The sequence below is a fragment of the Puma concolor genome, chromosome C2 (genome assembly GCF_028749965.1).
Source record: "Puma concolor isolate L17-30 chromosome C2, mPumCon1.1.hap2, whole genome shotgun sequence".
NCBI classification, from domain to species: Eukaryota; Metazoa; Chordata; class Mammalia; order Carnivora; family Felidae; genus Puma; species Puma concolor.
Window position 1 is genome coordinate 125,012,416 of NC_141675.1, and position 24,617 is coordinate 125,037,032.

Genomic DNA, 24,617 nt, shown 5'->3' on the forward strand with positions numbered 1-24,617 from the left:
AACTGAAGTGAAAGAAAGCAGATTAGTAGTTAACCTGAGGCCAGAGGTCAGGGGAGGATGAAGGAACATTTGAGGATGAAGAAAATGCTCCCTATCCTGAATTTAAAAGTGGAAATTTTCTTGTACTTATATTTTACCTCAATTTATTTGAGGAAAGATTATTCCCAAGCCTCTCCTTTTTCTTTCTCTGCTCCTCCTCCTTCTCCAAAAGTTTAGTCCTAGAAAACTAAAATGTGGTACTGAGCTTGAAATGATAGTTCAGTGTACATGCATATTTTTTTTAAGTTTATTTATTTATTTTCAGAGAGAGAAAGAGTGTGGGCAAGCAGGGAAGGAGCAGAGCGGGAGAGAAAGAATCCCAAGCAGGCTCCACCCTATCAACATGGGCCTCTATCCCACAAGCTGGAAGATTATGACCTGAGCCGAAATCGACAGTCAGATGTTCAACCAACTGAGCCACCTAGGCGTCCCAACACATAGTTTTTGATAGGTGTGTGTGTATGTGTTCCCTATCTTGGTTCACTGAGAAATTCCAAAAGTAATCTTACCCCAATAGGAATAAACACACTTAACATTCAGATATTGGCTTCTAATTCTCATTCTCTAATAAAATGAGCCAGTGCTCCTTGAAGAAATGACTGATACAAGAGCACAGCTAGAAAACACAAAGGTACTCAAAGCATAATGAGGTCATGAAAACACTGAAACTAATGTAAAGGGACTTCCATTGTATAGAGACAATGCGAGCTTCAAAATAAATAATGATAGTAACAGATTAAAACCCATTAAATAAAATAGTAATTAACTTTACCATTATATCCCTACTGATATAAAGACATTAAAATATTGAAAGTTTGAGAAATGGCATATTTATATAGTCCCCAAATACCTCCACATAGAATACTTATTAATAGCAAAACAAAAAGGAGTAGCTCTAAAGTAGAGAATTCTAGCAGATACCACTTTGATCATAGTGAATATTATCAGCAATATGACTAGTTAACAAATGTTGTTACCTGATAGGATGCAAAATAAAAATAACATCATAAGGATTTATAGACTAAGCCAAAGTGAGAAATACATTTCAAAATAACACTCAGTCTTCAAAATTGTCAAGGACATGAAAATTAAGGAAAGACTGAGGAACTGTTCCAGATAAAAAGAAACTAAAGAAACATAACAACTAAATGCAATGCATGATTCAAGATTTATTATTTCACTCTAAGGGGTGTTATTGGGTAGGTCAATTGATAAAAGTTAAGCTGGATCTAAAGATTAGAAAGTGGTCCCTTAAAGATGTACACATCTAATCCCCAGAACCCATGACTATGGTACTATGCATGGCAAAAGGAACTTTGCAGATGTGATTAAGTTAAGGATATTAAGATGAGAGATTACCTTGGATTATTCAAGTGGGCCCAATGTAATGCTTATAATTGAAAAAGGGACACAGGTGAGTCAGAGTCAAAGAAAGATTAAAAGATGCTATGCTCCTGGCTTTAAAGATGGAGGGAGGGAACCATGAGTCAAGGAATGTAGGTCGACTCCACAAGCCAGAAAAATCAAGGAAACAGATTCTCTTCTAGAGCCTCCAGAAGAAATGCTGCCTTACCAATACTTTCATTTTAGCTGAGTAAGGCACATTTGGCTTTCTGGTCTCCAGAACTCTTACATAATAAATGTGTGAAATTCATCCAGGAACAACAGCAAACTAATACGAGTGGTATTAATGCATTGATTAATTTCTTGATCTTGATAGTTATTTTGATTCTATGAAGGAGAATATTGTTTTTATGAATTACATATTATAGATTTAGAGAATAATGGAGAATTGTCAACCACTTAATCTCAAATGGTTCAGAGGAAAAAAAAATATTTGAACTTCACTTCAAACTTTTCTGTAAGTTTGGGATAAATTTGGCCTAGATTCTCATATATCCCTAACTAAATTAAGTTATTGTAGACAAGGGATGGAATCTCAGATTAATCCTAAAATGAATAGCCATGAATAGAGAAGTGTTGCCTTAATTCTACAAAAAGTACTTAATATCTAAAGTACATTTGGATAAAAAAGAAAAAAAAAAGAAGGTAGACACAGAAACTGTAAACAAAAATTTAATAAGGAGTTAGAACTAAGAAAAATAGTTAGAATAGCTTTTCACAAGGAGATTCATTTGAACTTATGAAAAAATGAGAAAGGAGAATTCAATCATAATTACATGGTTTCAAGCTGGGATAGTTTATTTTTTATGCCATTCATTGAAATATGGACTTCAGAAGAAAAAGCAAATAAATACAAATAGATGATAAATTCACATTTTGGCATGTTGAGTTTTGAGATGCTAGAGATTCACTTGGAATTGCCAATCAGGCAATTAGTGATACTAGCCTAAATATAAGAATAATATGGAAAAGCTGAAATGCATATTAGATATTAGTTGATAGAGAATAGGTGAGAGAGCTAGGAACAGATAAATGTAAAAGTAAACTAAAAAAAAAATTGAAAATTGGAGAGAATGACCATTAGATAGACATATATGAGAAGCTACTGAATAGAAGACAGAGAGGTAGACATGAGGATAGGAAACAAACTGTCACCAATTACAGTAAAGGAAAAACTTAAACAGGATAAAAAATGAAGATCATTAATTCTTACAAACTAGGAAACACTGATGATTTTTATGAGAAAGATTTTAGTGATGTGCTTGAATGTGAAAGGGTAGAATTAAAGGGTTAGTATGTATTGAGGAAATAAAACCATCAAATACAAAAAAATATATATATGTAATTATTTTGGATTTGAAAGGAAAGACAAAAGATGAAGGAATATCTAAAGGTATAAGAAGTGTCCATGAGGGGCGCCTGGGTGGCTCAGTCAGTTGGGCGTCTGATTTCAGCTCAGGTCATGATCCCACAGTCTGTGAGTTCGAGCTCCGCATGGGGCTCTGTGCTGACAGCTCAGAGCCTGGAGCCTTCTTTAGATTCTGTGTCTCCCTCTCTCTCACTCCCTCCCCTGCTCATGATCTGTTTCTCTCTGTCTCAAAAATAAATAAAAACATTTAAAAATATTAAAAAAAAAGAAGTGTCAATGATAGCATTTTTTTGTTTTGCATTTCAGATAAGAGAATCTTATTTTAAAGGACATAGCCAATATAGAGAAAAGCACAAGAGAGAAAGATTGATAAAATCAGATTGCAGAAAACTGAGGAGACAGAGGATAAAGCCTGTAAAAGGCAAAGAAGTCTAAAAAGATAACAGAGGAAGGAAATACTGTGAAAAAATGAGGCAAATTCTAAGTCGAATAAGTAAGGACTATTAGTGATGTCCAGCAATATTCAAAGTTCTTTTTCAGAACAGGTTCCTGCCTCTAGAGTTAGACATAGTCATGATTTCCTTGAACAAATTAAAAACAAAGCCGTAAGAGCTGTTTTGTAGTTAAAGGTCTTTCTTTTTCTGTGATGTCTGCATAAACATGGTAGTGCAGATGATGGCTGCGATATCAGAGAGCTGTGGGAATAAGGAAGGCGCGAGTGGAGCCACTAAGTGACTGTAGTACACATTGTGGGACTAAGAAATAAGCCTTGTTTAGGGCACTGAGATTTAGGAACTACCTGTTACTACAGCCATCCCGACTGATACGAATTGTGAATGCAGCTAAGAATAGGAAGAGATGTAGAAGAGTATCAGTAAGAATATTATTCGGATGGGGGCGCCTGGGTGGCGCAGTCGGTTAAGCGTCCGACTTCAGCCAGGTCACCATCTCACGGTCTGTGAGTTCGAGCCCCGCATCAGGCTCTGGGCTGATGGCTCAGAGCCTGGAGCCTGTTTCCGATTCTGTGTCTCCCTCTCTCTCTGCCCCTCCCCCGTTCATGCTGTCTCTCTCTGTCCCAAAAATAAATAAACGTTGAAAGAAAAAAAAATTAAAAAAAAAAAAAAAGAATATTATTCGGATGCCTTTGATGGTCTTAGTAGAGAAGTATAGTCCTCGGTCCGTAGAAAATCCTTGATTAATAGGAGAATTGAAGACTTTTATATATTTATTGGCTACTTACGCTCTTTTTCAAAGTATCTATGCAAATATTTTCCATATTTTTATTGTTTCATGTAATTCTTGATCAGCTTCACCTAGTTTTAATTTTCTTAGACGTTTAAAATGAACCATACTTTCGGGGCGCCTGGGTAGCTCAGTCGGATAAGCGTCCGACTTCCGCTCAGGTCATGATCTCGCAGTCCATGAGCTCGAGCCCGAAGTCGGGCTCTGTGCTGACAGCTCAGAGCCTGGAGCCTGTTTCAGATTCTGTGTCTCCCTCTCTCTCTGGCCCTCCCCCGTTCATGCTCTGTCTCTGTCTCAAAAATAAAATAAACGTTAAAAAAAAAAATTAAAAAAAAAATAAAGTGAACCATACTTTCACTTGTTCATATTCCCATTTTTTGTTTGCTATTTTATTTATATTTCATTTATTTCTGCTTCAAAATTATTTCCTTTTATTTTACATTCTCTAATATGGAATATATTATTAAGTTATTGATTTTTAGCTTTTATGATTTTCTAATTTATGCATTTAAAGCTATACATTTTCTTTCCAATGAAGCCTTAGTTACATGCCACAGTTTTAATTTTTAGTATTTCCATTATCATTTAGTTCAAATGTTTCTCTAATTTTATTTTTATTTCTTTATCAATATCTTATTTAGAAGTGCACTCTTAATTTATAATCATATGACAAATTTGTGGTTACATTTCATTGTACATTCCCAGCTTAACTGCACTACAGTTGGAAAACATACTCTGTAGGATTTCAATCCTTTAACGATGATCTTTATTAACTTTATCTTAATATTTTTGTACGTCTTTGGTTTTCAGTAGTTTGTTCTAAAATGACTATGGTTGATTGGTTATTTTAAACTACATGCTAGCTATTATATGTGACAATGTTATAGAAATCATTTGAGTCCTGGAATGATGGTGTATTTCTCCAAAGAGAATTTATATTTAAGCTGAATTTAATTTTCTACCAGGAAAATCGCTATAGTGTACCCATCAAAGCCCAGAGTATGGAGCATTTATGAAGGTCCTTTTCCCTGGTGCACCTTGGATTTTCATTTTTGTCTCCCTATCCCCACAAATCTGTCAAAAACAAGTTTCAAAATATTGAAATTTCTTTCAATTGAAATTCCTTGCTGGAATTATCAGGTAACAAGGAAAACAGCAAATCCAAAGGTCAATTTAATCACTCTGTACTTCCTTCTTTCCCTGGAAGTTAGCTCTGTAATTCTCCACTGCTTTGTAGGATCTTTATGTGCCAGGTGAACAATGGTTACAATATTTTATAGCTCCTCTAATCAAAACATGGAATCTCAAATTCTATGTCCCCACCTCTTAAATCTTGTCTGGCTTTTTGGCTTGCTTAGGCTAATTGAAGGGCACTGGAGAAATGGCACTGTATGAGTTCAAAGCCCAAGACTCAGTTGTTCCTTGCAACTTACACTCTTGCTGTTTGTGGGAGCCTTACAGTGAACATACGAGCAAGCTCAGACTATTCTGCTGAAGAATGAAAAACTATGGAAAGACACTTCAGTCATCTCAGCCATTCCAGATGAAGTAAATAAGCCAAGAAGCTTCATGTAACACATTACCTGAAAGATAGGAGTGTCACCATTATCAGCTAAACCTGGCTCATACCAAAATGACACTCAATATTCCAAACTCACAGATTTGTGAATTAAATAAATTGTAGCTGGGTGCCTGGGTGGCTCAGTCAGGTCATGATTTCATGGTTCATGGGTTCAAGCCCCACTTCAGGCTCTGTGCTAACAGCTCAGAGCCTGGAGCCTGCTTTGGATTCTTTGTCTCCCCCCCGCCCCCGCCCCCATGTCTTTCTCTCTCTGCCCCTCCCCCACTTGCACCCTCTCTTTCTCTCTCAAAAATAAATAAACATTAAAAATTTTTTAAATAAATTATAGCTGCTTTAAGCTATTAAATCTGGGGTTCATTTGCTATACAACAAAATGTAAATAGTATATCTGCAAATAAGCTGTTTTCATAAATATATTGTCCAATTTTTAACGGATCCCAGTGGCAAATTGGTCCTAGTTCCCTAGTTCTCTATCACCAGAAAAGGAAATCACTGAAAAACATTACCATTTTAAAATTTTAAACTTTCAACTTTAAAATATCTTTTGATTGGAAAGTTTTTTGAGGTTAAAAAATAAAGTTAGAATAACTACATGCAGCACATTACAGCTCACAACAAAGTGTAATAATCTCTAAAATTTTTTTTTTAATTTTGTTCCTCATGTTTTTAAATTTTTTTTTAAGTTTGTTTGTTTGTTCGTTTGTTTTGAGAGACAGAGAGGGAGAGTTGGGTAGGGGCAGAGAGAGAGGGAGACAGAGAGTCCCAAGCAGGTTCCTTTCTGTCAGTGCAGAACCCAATGCGGGGCTCAAACCATGAAGCGTGAGATCATGACCTGAGCCAAAACCAGGTTGCTTACCTGACTAAGCCACGTAGGTGCCCCTAATGTCCATAATTCTTAAACTTGAATGACTGTTCATTTCAAATTTTCCCAATCATTAAATAAAAATGTCTTGTATACATATCATACATAAGCACAATAACAAAGTACTAATTGTGTGATTTCTTTTTGAGTTTCAAGGTTGCCAAAGTATTGAAAAGTATTTTTTTTTACTTTATAAAGTTTAGGAAGAGGAAAAAAATTATACAATAAAATAGGTAATATCAAAACCCACAATGGTTACATTATACAACAAACAACCTAATGATCCATAGATCACTCAGCCTTAGGAAAAATAAATGATAGAAACACAAAAAGAGAATTTGTAAAGCTAAACAACTTTGATAGTATATTGTTAGAAGTAGGTTAGACAGAAAACAGATAATTATTGAGTTTGAGGACAGTCACAAAAAATGGTACAATAGCACAAAATCAATCATAATAAACTGAAAAAAAATAGTTTTTAAATAAAAAAACTAGTGAGAAATTTTCTTCACTTTTTCACAGGGGAATGCAATGATAAATGTCCGGAAAAACAGTAACAAAGGCTTTGTTATTTTGAACGGAGAAAAAAACCTCCTGAAAAAGGATACAGAGAACAATCTACAGGAAAAGAAAATTAAAATAAGCAGTTATAAGAACACAAAAATAATTATACCAAAAGACCAATGCCTTTTGTTTTATGATGCCTCTTATGAAATACTTTAATACTGCTTGTTCAGTCTGATGCTAACAATCTCTGGCTTTAAATAAAATAATTAGGGACAAAAAACACTAAGAATTAACAATATAGCTAGCTTGCCCACAGGAAGTAAAATAAATGCCTACTTACTTCAACTGTAATTACAAAAATAGCTAGTGTATTTATAGACTAATTACACATTATAATCTCATCACCACTGGATAACCTGCTTATTGGTGTAAGATACATCTAATGCACATTTCCAACACCGTATCAAAAACAGTAATTCACTGACTACCCATATCATTTACAAGCTCTAATTTAGGTTGTAAGAACAACTGCTCCCGGTATAATTAATTCTGGCCAGGGAGTTAATCAGGCATTCATCTTTATTGGTTCACTACATGATTAATATGATCTTGTTTGTTAGGGTGGAAAAAACAGCATTTCTGAATTGGACAGGTCAGATCTTGTGGCTCTTTCAAGCTCTGAAACAAACCAATACAAAAAAGTTTGGCTTTGTTTATTTTACGTGGAAAATACTTCTGAAAAGTGTCTGAAATTTAGGGAGACAAATCACAAAAAGGCATTTCCGATTTCAAGTGTAGATTGAGAAGAAAGAAACTAAGTTAGATATCTTCCACAAATTATATGATAAAAGGAAACTGACACTGGTGTGTAGATAAGAATGAATCTATTACATTGCAATATGTGGAAACCTATCTGTTTGTAGAAATAATTAGGGCTAAAATACGGAAGTGAGGTGGGAGAGGGGTAAAAGCACTATAATGGATCCTAACAGTTTTTAATGTTTGAAGGATGCCAACAAAGAAATGTTGAAAGGTGAATTATTCCATTTATCCTGCTAGCTAACTCACATGTGGGTTTCACTAAGGAATACTGCTGAATGTATCTAGAAGTTTTCAAATGAAATCAAAGCAAATTAATTCTCACAGGGTGGTAATTTTTCTTCGCATTTATTTTCCCCAGCATAACACTCTTCCCATCAAACACTTTGGAGGAATGTCTTTTAAGGGCTGTGATGTATTCTCACTCACAAGACAGTTAGTACATGTAGATAGATAGGAATTCACAGAGATCATATATTTATTTCACTAATGATCTGTCAACTACTTTTCCTATTGTAATAAATGGCTAACTGGTTACCTAAGCAACAGATGAAAGATTTTCCAGGAAGGGTGTGACTACCTTGTCTATTTTAAAGAAATCTGGAAGGAAATATATTATTCCAGGTTTAATATAATCCTAATAACAGATCAATTAACAAGTGATTACCTGCTTTACAGAGCTCTTATTGCCTCATTAAGTTTTTGAAAAATGCTTGGGGATGTAATATCTTTTTCCATTTGTTACTGTTATAAAAGTAGTCAATTAACTTTTAAATCACTCATTAGAAGTAATTTAATGTTATCATCCTGGGGTTGTATTAAAGTTGCTAGTATTTTTCAATTTATTCATCAAGATTTACAAATAATCCCGGTAATATTTCTATTTACTTGTGATTTATGCTGCATCCAAGAAATACCAAAACTGTATAAGTGAATCATAATGGTCTTAAAATCAATTATTAGAAATTTGATAAACATAAACTATGAATGACAGGTTAGCAACTCTTGAGGAAAGGAGATTGGTCATGTCGAGAAAAATTTCAAAAGGGCCATGTGATTAAGGGGCATTTATACGTAATCTTAAGCAACAGAACTAATAATATATATTAGAACTTCAGATTTATAAATACAACTGATAGTTGAAAGGTAAAAAGGAATTGAACAAAATCAAAAAACAAATTATTATACTAGCCTATGTAATCCAAAACTATATTAGATTCCCGGTATTTTTCTTCCATTTTAAATTGCCCTTAATACTGGGTACCTTTTATATTTTATCCTAGTTTAGTTATGTCTATTGCCTACCAAGATAGAATTTATACTATGATACTCCTTGGTTTAGTTAACATTCCATGCAAAATTCAAATAGTGACACGTTGTCCTTATGAGATAAGTTCATATCATGTCAAGCTATGGCTAATACATTAAAAAATAAGTTCACCCTGTGAGGAAATTATTTCTCAATCCCTTATATTAAAATATTGGCTATTTACTATGGTACATGAGCTGCAGTGGTGAATCATAACGAACAAATCACCTTGCTTCCCATCTAGCCTTAGCTCAAATTAATACCATAAGTCCTCCAAGTTACACCAGCCAAGAACACATTATCAATTATACTTTAAGACATTAGTTTTATTTTTCTAATCTCTTTTCAAACGCATTGAACTACAGGACAAGAAAAACAAAATGGAGTTTGTTTGTTAAACCTATAGGAATAAAGTACACTTTTTGTATAACTACCTTCTAAAAATGGCAACATAATATGTAAATATCAAATAAAAATTACTTTTGGTTACAGATGCCAAGCCTCAACTGAACTGCATAGCAGTACATTTTCCAGGGATTTAAGTGTAAAATCAAGCTTAGAAACGGCTACAAGGTGTTCTTTTGCTTGGTACTATTAGTATAGTATATACTCATATTCAGTATATTGACACTATTAAAATAGTAAAGTAAAATATTTTTAAAAAGAATAAGAAAATTAATATAATTAGATATACTCTTTTGAATAATTTCTAAAGTAAAATTATTTTATACTTGGAATTAGGAAATATGTAAAGGGGTATTTATTTTAAAAAACTTTTTTTTCATTATATTTGCAGTCAGATTCTACAAATTGAAGAAACAATGATTAAGCTGCCACTTAAAATAATTTTTAAAAAATGGGTTTTGTTAAATTCTGAACAGTGCCAGTTAAATGTTATATTCGAGAGTGGTCAGAAATATATTATTTTAAGAATTGACCTGTAAAGAATCTCTTCCTTTGCAATAAATAACTAGATAATAAGAATTTATTTCATAAGCACTTTAATAATGCTATTATATCATTCTAGAGTTAAGGACGATTGATACAAATTGTTCTGCTGTTATTTGCTAAAACGTGAAACACATGTTATAGGACAAATTATTTCCTATTTAATCTATTTTCTCTTGTTACACAGAAGGTCACCTTGTACGTGTGAGGCTCAGAAGTTGCATCCTTCTTGATGCAGACATTAAATAAAAGAAATAATCATCATAAAGAGAATTGATAATGGATTTGTAAATACATGGAAGAACAAAAAAGTAACCTAGTTCCATGCTCAAACTCAAAGGAAAGGATAGACCTGTAATAGCAAAATTTCATGGATTCTTTCAATCATGAAATATCCTATTCTCATAAAAGGGCACAAAGAATTCCATTATATCATATGCACATCTTTAACTTTTCCATTTTCAAAGTAGGCTTAGAAAGAACAAAGGACTTGGAAGTGTTCAATGACATTATGCTAGGAGAAGTACTGTACTTGGGGTTCCATTCTGCCATCTCAAAGGGATTTTTTTTTTTTTAGCTGTCAGAGTGCTTTTTAGCCTGTAGGTAGTGTATGAGCAGGGAGAATTCTGTTTGTTCTTTTAAAAATAGTCCAAAACATTTCAGTCTTTGTGAAAATTTCTTGAAGCTTAAATAGGAAATAAATTCAAAGTCAAATTCCCTATTAAGCCATCCATGTTACTTGTTTCTTATTCCACTGAGAACAGTATATCATAGTTCTACTGAGACTAAAATAAGCTCAATATAAAAATGGGAATAAACTATAGAAAAGTCTTTGATTTTACCTGAAAGTCAAACAGATCTTGAAGTTATACAAGGACACTTTTAGTTTGTTCTTTTATTTTTAAGGTTAAAAAAATGTTACAGTTGCCTACTTTAGTGGTCATGTCTTACTTAAAATCACCCAATAAGAAAAAAAATTAACAAGTACATATACATATTTGTCTGGATGCATGTGTGTGCATGTGGATAAATTTGGAGACCTATGGAAAATATAGGCAAAGAATCCCTGCTTTTCACTTATAAAGCATTTCATTGAAATATAATTTAATTGTAAAAAATGGATGAAGAAATAGAGCGCTGTCAGTGGAGTTGACTTCAAGTAACAAAAATGCTATTTTGATATTTTTCTAATGTATCAAAGACTTAATTTTAATGTTTAGTGCGGTTTAATATATAAGGTACTGTGCGGAAACTGGAGTTTTAGAATTTTGAGGGATCTCATTATCCTATACTATATATATAGTATACACATATATGTATTATATATAGACATATATATGTATACATATATACATATATACACACATATAGTATACACATATATGTATTACATATACATATATACTATATATATACACACATATATGTATGTATTATATATATACGTATACATAATACATACATATATGTGTATATATATATAATAAAACTAAAAGATTAATTTGATACAGATTTGATATATCATTTCCAGTCATGCCATAGTTCACTCTAGTGATTTCATCCTAGTAACTACTCAACAGTGATAACATTGTTTATGGCATCTACTTCTGAACAGGATTGAACATCTGCAAAAGGGAAGCAAATTAATGTATTTTCCGTAAGCTATCTGACACAATAAAGAAATTTTGGGATATAATACTTTTTCAATTCCTGGATGAGGTCTATTGTATTTCTAAGGAAGGAGTATTAGCATATAATGGTGAGATGGAAAGAGCCCAATGAAACATCAACTTTTAGATATAAGAAAGTAAACATTACCTAATTATTAACTTATTAATTATTTTATTGTATAAATAATTTGTCTTAGAAAGGAGTTATTCAAATATTTTAATGGTATTATTTATGCCTGATCATAATTGTGTTGATTTCATATACTTTTTCATTTTCTCTTTACCTTTCCCCTCCACCCCACCCACCCAGGTGCACATGCACACACTGACAGCAGGAGTCAGTATTTTGTTTTGATATTTTCCCAAGAACAAAGTTTGTCTCTTTTTCTATTTAAATATTTAAAATGGTTTAAACTTTTTTTTATCATTTCCCTTCACCACTTTTTAATTGCATAATATTTAAAACATTTATAAAATATTCAAAAGAATATTTATAATATGGGTGATATATGAAGTATATTAATAAAATGAACATCTGTCAATCACCACCCAATAAAAGAATGAGAACATTACCGGGAACTTTTTTACCTAAGCATTCCTTCCCTATTACAGCCCCAGGATCCTCCCACCCATCCACTGCTCATCTTTCCAAGACAATTTCAAACTGATTTGCAAAGCTGTTAAACCAGTTTGTACTTACAAAGAAAATGAAATGAGCTCTTCTTTACCCACTTCTATATTAGCGCTTGCTATTTACAGATGTTTACGTTTTTCTAATATATTAGTTAGGGAAAAGACATCTAACTGTGGTATCGATTTTCATCCTCCTAATGATTAATGAGGTCAAGTATATTTCTCTTGGCCATATGTCTTTCAAGTTCTGTGAAGTATATGTTGTATTAGTCATCTGTTGTTGTTTAACAACTTACCACAAACTCAATAGTTTAAAATAAAAACATCGTTATGTCAGAATTTCCATGAATCAGGCCTCCAGGCATAGCTTAGCTGAGTTCTTTGCCTAGAGTCTCACAAGGCTACCGTCAAGGTGATGCCCAGGCTTCATTTTCACCTGGGACACTCAAAATTGCGGAAGAATCCATTTCCAAGCTCATTCAGGTTTTTGGCAGGGTTCGTTTTGTTTGACTGTAGGACTGAGGGCCCCAGCTTCTTGACAACTAAGCTGGAAGACACCTTCAATTCCTAGAAGTTACCCCCAGCTTCTAAACGCTGCCAACAGTTTTGCCATAAGGACTTTCTTAAAGTGGTACACGCTTACTGTCTTAAGCATGCAAGAAGAATCTTTAGCGCAACTCTACTAGCAAAAGTTTTATGTAACGTAACATAATTCTGGGAGTGACATTCCATCATCTTTGCCAAATTCTATGGGTTAGAAACAAGTCACTGACCCCACCTACCGGCTACACAAATGTTTGAAAATCAAATTGGGGGACAGGAATCATGGTGGGGAGCTACTCTAGCATCTGTCTACCACACCTGTTTACATCATTAACCTATTATTCTATTCGATACTTTTTCTTCACAATTGACATGCCTTTATACTCAGTTATTTATGTTGCATACATTTTCTATTATGCAACTTGTGTTTTCATTTCTTTATAATGAGAAACATTCTTAATTTTATTGGAATCAAGTTCATAAATTGTGTATCTATGGCTATTGCTTTTTATAATTTATTTAAAAAGGAAGTTTCACTAAACTTTTTAGGTTTTCACTTCAATTTTAATTGAGCTGATATGTTCTAGATTCTATGTTTTATTGGTCAATATATTTGTCCATGGGACCTAACACTACTCTTTCTTATTTCTATGAGCAGTCTTGATACCAGATAAGGCAAACTCTCCCTCATTATTCTTCTTAACAATTCACGAATACTCTTTTAACATTTCAGTTAGGTTTCATCAATTCCAGGGGTCAAAATGGGAAGATATACAAATTTTGTTATTGAGTCTTCTTTTCATGAACATGAGATATCACTTGTTATTAATGTCTCCTTTAACATCTTTTAGTATAATTTTACATTTTTTATTTGGTCTTGCACATTTTTTTTAGTTTATTTCCCAAGATAACTTATAATTTTGTCACTATTATAAATTACAGTTTTTGTGTAATTAAGTTTCCTAATTTTTGTTTCTTTTGATTATTGCTTGAGAGTAGAAATATAATAATGTATTTGTATGCGCTGATGTAGTGAAATTTTAGCAAGCCGTTTGGCTAAACTCCTTTACTGTGTCTAATGATTTGTTTATAAATTATTTTATTTTGTAAATTATTTTGCCTTCTCTACATAGTCATATCATTTCTAATAACATTCTGATTTGGTCTTTCTAATCCTTAAGCTATTTATTTATTTTATTTTTATTTTTTTCCTCTTATTGTAACATCTAGTATAGTGTCAGATAATAATGCAGATATTTGGAACCTTGTTTTCCTGACTTTTCAGGGAATGCTACCAGCAATTCTTCAATTTCTTTCCTTTTCCTTCTTGGTAAGATAGAAAAAGGTAGATGTCCCCTCAAGTGGATGAAGGGTGAAGGAGTTGTCTCAGCAACCCAAAATGGACTGCCAGAGTTCTATAGTGAGAAGGTTCACATAAAAGAACCCTGGTTTCAGAGCCCAATAAGGGTGAGTAGAGCACCTTCACAAAGGTGTAGACCCCTGCAGGATGGTGAAACCCATGTGCAGGTGAAGAAGCTATCCATATAGAGCAACCAGGTATGAGGTATCACAACCTAAGTAGGGTGAGAATAGCATCCATGTGTGAGGGGATCAAGATGCTGACTTTTAGAATCCTTTTAGAGTCCTCCTCTGTGATAAATGGGGCTAATTTATATTATCAATACAATATTGTAGAAGTGATAGAGTGTAACATCTGAGGCTGGACCATAAAAGGCATTAAAGCTTCTGTCTTGTTATTTTGGATTACTTGCTTCAGGGAAGGCAACATCAATACTGTGAGGACATTTTAACCAGCCTATGGAGAAGCTCACGTTGAGGGAAACTAAGGTTTGCCATCAACAGCCAATAGAGAACTAACACTACTTGCCAACAGTCATGTGAGTGAGCCATCTTGACACTGAATCCTTCAGGTCCATTCAAGCGTTCAGAAGACTATAAACCCAGGCAACATCTTGACTATGACTTCTTGATCCAGAACCACCCAACTAAGCTACCTCTGAATTCCTTATCCACAGAAACACTGAACTCATAAATTCATGTTGTTTTAAGGTGCTAAATTTAGGGGTAATTTGTTATATATTTTTCAAGTAGGTTAATAAAAAGGAAAGTAATAATAATTTAAAAAGCCTATAAAGTATTAATCACCCTCATTCAATAAAATCCAAATTTACACAATGACAGCATTTTTGTCTATCACATCGCACACTGGAATATGTGAAGGTGTAGATAAACAGGCAGTTGCATGCATTGATGATGGGAATATAAACCATAGCAAAACCTTAATACATGTATAGTGACTTCTGGCTTAACTGGGAGTTTGAATCCATTGTTAAATTCTCTTCCCATTGCCACCAAAAATACCAATTAGAAAGTGGGGTGGGGGGAGGTGCACAATATTCTAACTAACTTCAGTGTGCTGCAAAAAAAAAAAAAATGGAAAAGAAAATTTTCAGAACAGCAATGAAGATCCCTTTCAGATAGGCACAAGTAAATTTCCTTCTTGCTTCCCTCAGGCAAGTGGACCTCTAGTGCAGCGAATTAGACTCCAGCAAATCTTAACTTTCCTTTCTCTATTCATCATGGACACATGAAAGAGGATCCACACACTCTTGGAGCCAACTTGTTTTAGCTCCATTGCTTAAGATAGACCTCCCCTATCTCATTAAATATGAGCAAACAGAGATGACTCTGACACATGAACAGGGCCAATCTGAGAATGAAAACAAATGCTTCCCCGTGAAACATTTTTGTTTTACTTCAAGAAACAGAAGAAAACTTTAGAAACTCTATAACATATTCTCAGCGATTTTGGAGGCTTTAGCATCTTTTAGAAATCAAGAAATGAAATTAAAACTACCATGTCTTAACCATTCAAATTGTTAAATAATTTAAACTGCTATCATCCTGTTTTAGGACAAGAGAAATAGAAACTCTTAGGCAATGTTAATTGGAGAATAAAATGGTATGTTCTTTCTGAAAGGAAATTTAAAATATATAGTAAAACCTTTCTATAGAGAACAAATTGATGGTTGCCAGAGGGAAGGTGGGTAGGAGGTGGGTTAAATAAGTGATAAGGATTAAGGAGTATACTTGTCATGATGGATAATGGGTATTGTATGGAAGTGTTGAATCACTCACTATATCGTACAACTTAAACTAATACTACATTGTATGTTAACTAACTGGAATTTGAATAAAAACTTTAAAATTTTTTAATTAAAAAATTCAAAATAATCAGATGTCTTTTTTTAATAAACAATGATGTATTTTTCAGAATAACTATAAACAGAGCTAGTCTGAAATAATTTTAGACAGTGATAATTGAAGATTTACACTGTAGTTAACATTCTCTAATGTAAAAAAAAAAAAAAAAGGTCATTACTGAAATGGCTGTTACTGAAACAGCCCAAGTTGATTATGACTTTAATGAAAGACTGTGAGATAAACAAATATGTTTGGGTTTTTTTGTTTGTGTGTGTTTTTACTGGGCTATTAGCATAGGTTTTATTTTTTATCTTTTAATTTATTTTTATTTTTTTAAATTTATATCCTAATTATTTAGCATATAGTGCAACAATGATCTCAGGAGTAGATCCTTAGTTCCCCTTCCCCATTTAGTCTATCCCCCCTCCCACAACCCCTCCAGTAACCCTCTGTTCTCCATATTTGAGTCTCTTATGTTTTGTCCCCCTCCCTGTTCTTATATTATTTTTGTTTCCCTTCTCTTATGTTCTTCTGTTTTGTCTCTTAAAGTCCTCATATGAGTGAAATCATATGATTTTTGTTTTTCTCTGACTAATTTCACTTAGCATAATACCCTCCAGTTCCATCCACATAGTTGCAAATGGCAAGATTTCATTCTTTTTGATTGCCGAGTAATACTCCATTGTATATATATACACCACATCTTCTTCATCTATACAGCCAGTGATGGACATTTGGGCTCTTTCCATACTTTGGCTATTGTTGATAGTGCTGCTATAAACATGGGGGTGCATGTGTCCCTTCAAAACAGCACACCTGTGTCCCGTGGATAAATGCCTAGTAGTGCAATTTCTGGGTCATAGGGTAGCTCTATTTTTAGTTTTTTGAGGAAACTCCATACTGTTTTACAGACTGGCTGCACCAGCTTGCATTCCCACAAATAACCAGATGTTTTGATCCAGTAATTGCACTTCTAGAAATTTATCATTATAAATTAATCAGTGAGACACACTAAAATATTTCTACAAGGCACTTATTGTAGATTAATTAAAATAGAAAAATAATCTAAAATGTCAAGCATTAAATAACTAATAAATAAATTATAGTATTGGGATGCCATCTAATTTTTGTTTGACAATTACATAAAAAATAGCTCATAAGTTCCCATTTCAGTTTGGAAGAAAACAATAATTCAAATCAAGATGGACAATATTGTTATTTATTATTCAGATTATTACTGTTCAATTTATTGTTTCAACTGAGTTAAATCAAGATTCCCTTCCTCCTCATTCTCTATTTTTCTCTTCCAGAATGGTCTAAGTTCCCAGGGGGCTTTCTTGATGTTCCTGATTCAGTAGATAATCATATGTTTTACACACCATCCTCGATCTTACTTACCTGCCTGACCTGATCTTTGGTGTTCCTGGTATCCACTCCCTCTGTTGCATCTACTACTTACGTCCTTGGTTCCATCACAACCTCTGACCTTAAAACCCTTGTTCTCTGAGTCTGCCTATTTCTCCACTGACTGGCTAAACTTCTTGGCATTTTCTGATCTCTTTCTAACCTGAGACTCAGGGAGACTGAGTCACCTCTATCATGTTGGATATTCAAGATTTTCTACATAGACCCCTCTCTTGACACAGCTCATACTGTACTTAGGTACTGCATTATATGTGAAAATTATCATAGCCCTACAGTCTCCACAATTCTACCCTGGAAAGCCTTCTTCTTAGGGCCCATCACCTTCACATCCAGAGTTTTAATGTTAGAAGGGGGCAGCGACAACACTGTTTGCTCTATTGTCATGCTCTTTGATATTCCATCCCCTGTCAGTTGTACTTACATGTTTTGGAAGGGAAAGAGCTCTTAAGGAAATTACTCTATAGTTTATGTTATAAACTTTCATTTTAAGTCTTCCAGGCTCTGGCTCCTTAGAAACTAGGAATCTGATCCTGTCTCATCAAAGCCTGGTAGTTACAAATAAAAGCTTTGTTCTCAAGACTGTAATACATTTCAAAATCCCATTTTGCACTTCAGTTCACATAGTATTTTTAGACTGTAATATAACCTCACATTTAGGGCACAGTGTATTTAAAGTAACTCTGATGTCTGAATGGTGGTATGGGATAATGTGATAATGAAGGATAGGGAGGAGCAATCTATTATTTCATTCATGCAAACACACATAGAAATGAGGATGAAAGAAAGTAGGTTAAAACATTTAAGAGGTTGTCTGTGTCTGTATTCTATTTTCTTTTTTGGTTTTCTATAGTGATATTTCTGTAATGAGTATGTTGCTTGTACGATCTATTAAATTATTACCAAAGATATTAATTGATTTGGGGTGTTTTGGGTTTGGGGGTTATTTTTTATATAACAGTTTTAGGAAATTTCTTAGCCTCACTCTTACTGATATTATTGTTAATACATTAGGATCTCTGGTTCCCTTTTTGAGATCATTTATCAGACTTTCCCTCACCATTTAATCTATGTTCTTCTGGATCAGGAATAATTCTAAGTTTCCTCTGCAGCATCACAGGATATAATATATACTCAATAATTCATTGTCAAACAAAATAAATCATAAGACCTAGTGTCTGGTTACCTTTGGATCTTTACTCCACCTGATGTACTCTTACTGAGAATTTAGTTTCCAGCCAGGATTTTCCCCCATCAACCCTCTCCTTTTAGTTTGTTCATTGTCCCACATTTTAAGAATCAAATAGAATGTGCAATGTTCCTGTGATTTTATCATTTGAAGGCGATGCAACCAAGATCTGTGCACAGGCTTTAAAGATACAGGCTTTAAAATCCCTACTCCCTAGTTCAACAGAGGAAAGACATGAAAACATTCAGGAAGAAATTCAATACCTCTTTCTTTGAAGTATGTTTTTGTTTCTCTTAAAATACTCTATTTCCTGGGTCCCTAGAGTCTCTTGGACAATACCCAAGAGAGAATTTTTAAGTACCCAGTGTGTTTCTTATTTGTTGACTGCTGTTGGAGTTTTCCTCTTTAAATTCGATGTGGCTAAGAACAACTTTCTTCAAGGCAACAGGGAATTTGCTTTATTTGAAAGGAGAATATCGAATTTTAGTGTATGATTTCAATGGAAAAAACTAAAGTAAGGAAACGAATACATACTGAAAATTGGATGCTTAGATTTGCTACGTTGCAAAAGAATGAAGTCTCTTCCTACAGAGGTAGAGGTTGAGGTTGGCTACCTTATCTCTTTCTCTCTAAAATAATGTAGTTTGAGTACATCACTTAAATAAACTGAAATATTTTCAAATTACTGGGTGAAACTTGTACTGTCAATTTTTAAGTGAAACATAAGTGGGGTATTATGTAAACATTTGTCCCTCTGCCACACTACACATATATCTTACCAAAGAATCTTTTTGAAGTTAATTATTTATTTTATTTCTATTTCTTTAAAAAAAAAAAAAAAGGTTGTTGTTAAGGAAGGCTTGGTAAATGAAGGGAAAAGGATTTTTAGAGAGGTCAGCATTGTTTTTCAGATAAAGTTACCCCAATACTCTCATTAAAATTTAGTGAAAACCAAACCAGAGAAGCATCCTGATATTTGGGTTCGTTGTACAAAAGTGGATCTCTGGAAACTGCCAAGACTGTTTATGTTACACAGACTCTTATCCTTTTTCTTCCTTTTTTTTTTTTTAATGGGCAGTGAAGCTTTTTATTCCCCCCATTCTATGTTTTATGACTGAGTCACATTTTTTTATTTACAAGACACCTGCCTCCTCTGTCACACATCTCTGAAGCAAAAATCAGGTAATGAGAAAGTCCAATGTTAAATTCAATCAGTACACAAGCCATTTGATGCAGTGGATTCCATTTCAGCCACTATCTCTGCCTATGTCCCCAGTGTGGTAAAAAGACAAACAAACAAACAAAATAAATAAATAAAACTTCCTATCAAGAGCAGATCATGTAGACAAAATGGCTCAAATTTAATTTAAGTCTTCCCAGGTGTAGGATTATTGGAAGTAATCCCGGTCCCAGTGATTGACTTTAACCCCTCAGAGCCTTTTCTGTGCTCTCAAGAGTGCTGATGGGTAATATTTTTAACTTCCGTGAGCTCCAAATTTGAGACACCAAAGTGCTTTACAGAAGAGAATTTTACACAATTGCAAATACATAAAATCTCTGGATGACTCTTGGAAATTAAAGTGTGCTATGAGTTTTCCATTTCTATTTTATATAGAAATCTTTGGAGTGAAGAGGGCAGGAGAGGGGACAAATCAAGCAGTCATTTTCCAAAGGGGAGAATATTGGTTGATGTTTAGGTGTAGGATTGTTTCTAAAATCAGAGTTGATTTCTTAAGTTTGCCATTCTTCCAACTCTGAGCCTAACTGAAATGTCTGACATAGAAGTCACAATCTAAATTGGCTTTTAAAAGAACATAGAGATTTGGAGATCTACTGTTCGCACATAAACTGACATTCTATATTCTCTTCAAAAACCAGAAGGCCAGCGAGTCTCACTAAGAAACTACCTGAATAGAGAAATTCCACAAAGTGAGTAGAAATGACAACTCATTATGTTCCCTTTCCGCAGGTGGAAGATTTTAATTACTATGGAAACGCTATTTCCCATTGCTCACAGAGGAGCCTGAGAAGAACTTCATCCCAGCCTCTACCTCAATCCTAATGGATGTCTGCACCTGCCTCTCTGTTCCCAAATACTTCTGAAGTCAGCTCCAAGAACAGCTCAATAGAGTGCAACTTGCGATTAAAAAAAAAAAAAAAAAAAAAGCCTCTTTTAGGGATCCAGCTGGGTTATGATTTAAATTTAAAGGAATATCAAATCAAATACAGACTGAGTCACTTCACTATCTTCTTTTTGATTTTCCTAATGCTCAATGTCAATCTAGAAATTTACTGAGTTGAACTGAATAACTACAAAGGAAAATAAATTTCACCTTGTTATGTTCAAACAGGAAGAGTGTTGGGGTAAATGTCTTAACTAGTTTGGTACAAAGAGTAAAATATATCATTTTTTCCTACATATACATATTAGCAAAATAATTTTATAAGATATATTAATAATGACAGATCTGAAAATTTTCATCTGTCATATAATTTTATAAACATTAATAAAATTAGCCTTTTAATACCTATAATAGAGTAATGAATTAGTTTATATTATATTAGAGTACTAGTTGAATGCTCAAGTCATAAAAACCATCTACAATAAAATGGTGGCTTGTAATCAAAGAGCTAAGAGAAGAGTCAGTATTTTGGTGTAGAGTCAGTATTCGGCCACCCACAATAGAATTATTCCAAATAGTCCATTTTCCCCATATTTTCAACATGGTACTAGAATGGTAAATTTAGGAACATGAAACTGTTGAAAACTAGGAGAAAGAGCAAGTAATTTTATCCAAATTTTATATGGTACACAGCAGAAGCAAACAAATCAACAGATCTCTTTTTTGTCTCATAAATTTGTAGTTTAAGGAAGAAAAATGAGGGTGAGGTGGAAATGACTTATACTTAACATTCAACAACTATGGTTTAAATAAGACTGTCCTATACTGGTAGGGTGGAAATTTTAAACACTTGATTCTTTTTTATATAATTGGTATTTTATATATATTGGTATTATATATATATATGTAAATATAATTGGTGTGTATATATATAAAATTGGTATTTATATACATATTTTATATAGTACTTTTAAATATGAAAACATGACAGAAATCAGTGATACATTCTTAGAGAATGGGCAGAGACTGGTGCTAGAGAAAAGAGATCAACTTATTCTCATCCAATAGATTAGATAGAGATAGATAATGAGTGACTAGGCTCTGGGGGAAAAAAGCTGGGAGTTTTCATTTTAACTAGGCATTATTCAAGCAGTTTCTTTCTTGTGAAAACTCAACAAGGGAGAATACAAGTGTTAAAGATATTCAATTTCAAGCTACAGATGTCCTGTTCAAAACTTTAAAAAGGAATAGACAAAGATGTTTAAATTTAATTCATAACTCTTTATTTTTCCAGAGATGCTGACATTTTGAACTGTGGTTTTGACAACCACAGAACTTTTCAGTGATGAAAGCAACCCCCGGATTCAGTAAGGGTGTATTATATAGGTCATGACCACTCCTGGAAGGTACACTGATTTTTTTCTGACATATCATATGTGTACAAATCCAACTTCTGGTTACTTTGAACGTTAAACATTTTCAACCCTAAACCTTTTCTTCACTAAGCTAAAATGATCCCTGTGTTTTATCTAGTACTATTTCCCCAAATTTTCACTTTGTAGGTTGGTAATGAAATTTTACGTGAACAGTAAAATTAGTACTCAGTATTGCAGTATTAGAATAAGCAGTGCTGCTTATCAAAACTTGATCAGCTTGTTTTATACAAAGTAATATTAAAAATATTTTGACATCTATTAGGATAATTACATCAGAACAGACACCAGCCCAATCACCCATAAACAGCCAGGTTACTTCATCAGTGTATGGATCCTAAATATGAACCTTATGTTGAATAATAAAATATATATATACATACACACATAATTATATATACACACATGAATACATTCACACATACCTTAATAAATCGTACAATGATTTTTACAGCACCATTTAACCGTGACCCTTCATATCTTTGGGATGTGCTATGACAAATGAGAAACCAATCAGGAAGGACCATTAAATTATGAAAGCGTCCAATAACATCCTTCTAAAAATTTGACTAATACCTTTATTTTTAAAACATTGTGTTATGCACACAAGGATTCTTGTTTCACTCTTAAGACTTTTTACATATTTTGCAAATCACTAATTGAATTGATGCAGTTAATAATATGATATGTAGATTCCTTAAACATTTGGAAGCATTCCTTAAACATTTTCAGCCACATTTTAGTGCAAGTATAAGAAATTAGATTTATGTGAGGATACCAATATTATCATCTATAGGTTTTCCTTTTAAAATTAATTCAAAGCCATAATTCATTCCTTGAGATTTCATGAGAAATGTACTTTATATATCTTGATGCTCCATCAATTATAAAACATTTATCTTATGGATTAGGAACATATAAAGAATGTTTTAATACAATAATTCATCACAGTCTAGAATTTTGAGTTTTAAAGATGAAATTTATAAATGCACTAGGAAGCCCCTTCTGATTGGTTTATCAGTAACATATTGCAGGCCACCCAAGTTTTTTCTTCAAAGTTATATGCTGCACAAGGCAGTTTTGCCACTAGGTATCTTTGCAGAAGCACCATCCATTTTTAGAATTATAGCTTCATCCCATGCATATGATCTTTGCAAGTCCCATAATTGTTTGAAGGAAGGTTTTGCTTCTTTAAAAAGTGACATCGCCTTGGCCAGTTTGCAATTGATTAAAACTGGGCTCTAATTGAGTGAATTTGTTTCAGTTTTCTATTTAAAATAATTGAGATATGGCCCTGTAAGCAGTGGGCCATATCATCTATGTCATATTATAAATGGAATGGAGCTCATGTCACGGTTGCTTCTGGATAATTTGTGCAATTGTCTGTGAAGTGCTGCTAGACGATTTTTGTGAGTGACTGTTTTTGTCTTTTCACTCAAAAAAGCTTCATAATGGGCTATTAAGCTTGTTTTCTGGAGATACACGTCGATAATTTAAACAGCAGTTTAGTCAGAACTGGCCCATCACTTGTTTGTAGCAATACATATTTCTAGAAATTTAACTTTCTTAATAAATTCACAGGATGATATCAACAAAACATAGAAAAGTCCATCCATAATCTGTCCCGGCAAAACTGAAGCACATGTAGTGATAGGGGAATGGGGAGACTGAAAATAAAAAGAACAGCTAACAAAAGATAGAAAAAAAGTTATAGCACACATGGGGGGGGAACCTACTTTTTGACAAAAAAAGTTTTTAAAGGTCCTTCAAATTTGATATAATTGGGCATTCACCATGTTCTGATCTTCACTGCTGATATTCTAAAATCTCACATTTTTCTTATCCCCCACTGAGAACTGCCCTGTCCTGTTTTTAGTCACAGGTAATTTTATGTGGAGGCTATGAAACCTCTTAAAATGCTTTTTATTATTTATGATCCACAGATGCGTATGGGAGGCATTGTTCTGTTCAGTGAGGCACATTGACACCTCACATAAGGATGCCTCAGATTACCCTGAGATTATCAATGCTCTCCAAAGAGCTGGCTTCAAATCATTCCGGAAGCATCCTCAGTAAATATTTCACTATCGACCTAACTGTGTTTAAAGAGATTGCTATTATTGAACAGAGTAGTCAGCTGCCTTAAAGTTTCAATTCTCCCCCAAATAATGAGGTGCCCTTGATTGCCTTTGACCAGCTGTATTTTTTAGGAATGGTTTTCAGGCCATAAGTGAACAAATAAACTTTAAAACAGGGATATGGGTGAATTGTCTTCTTTTTCATTATGACACTTTCTGT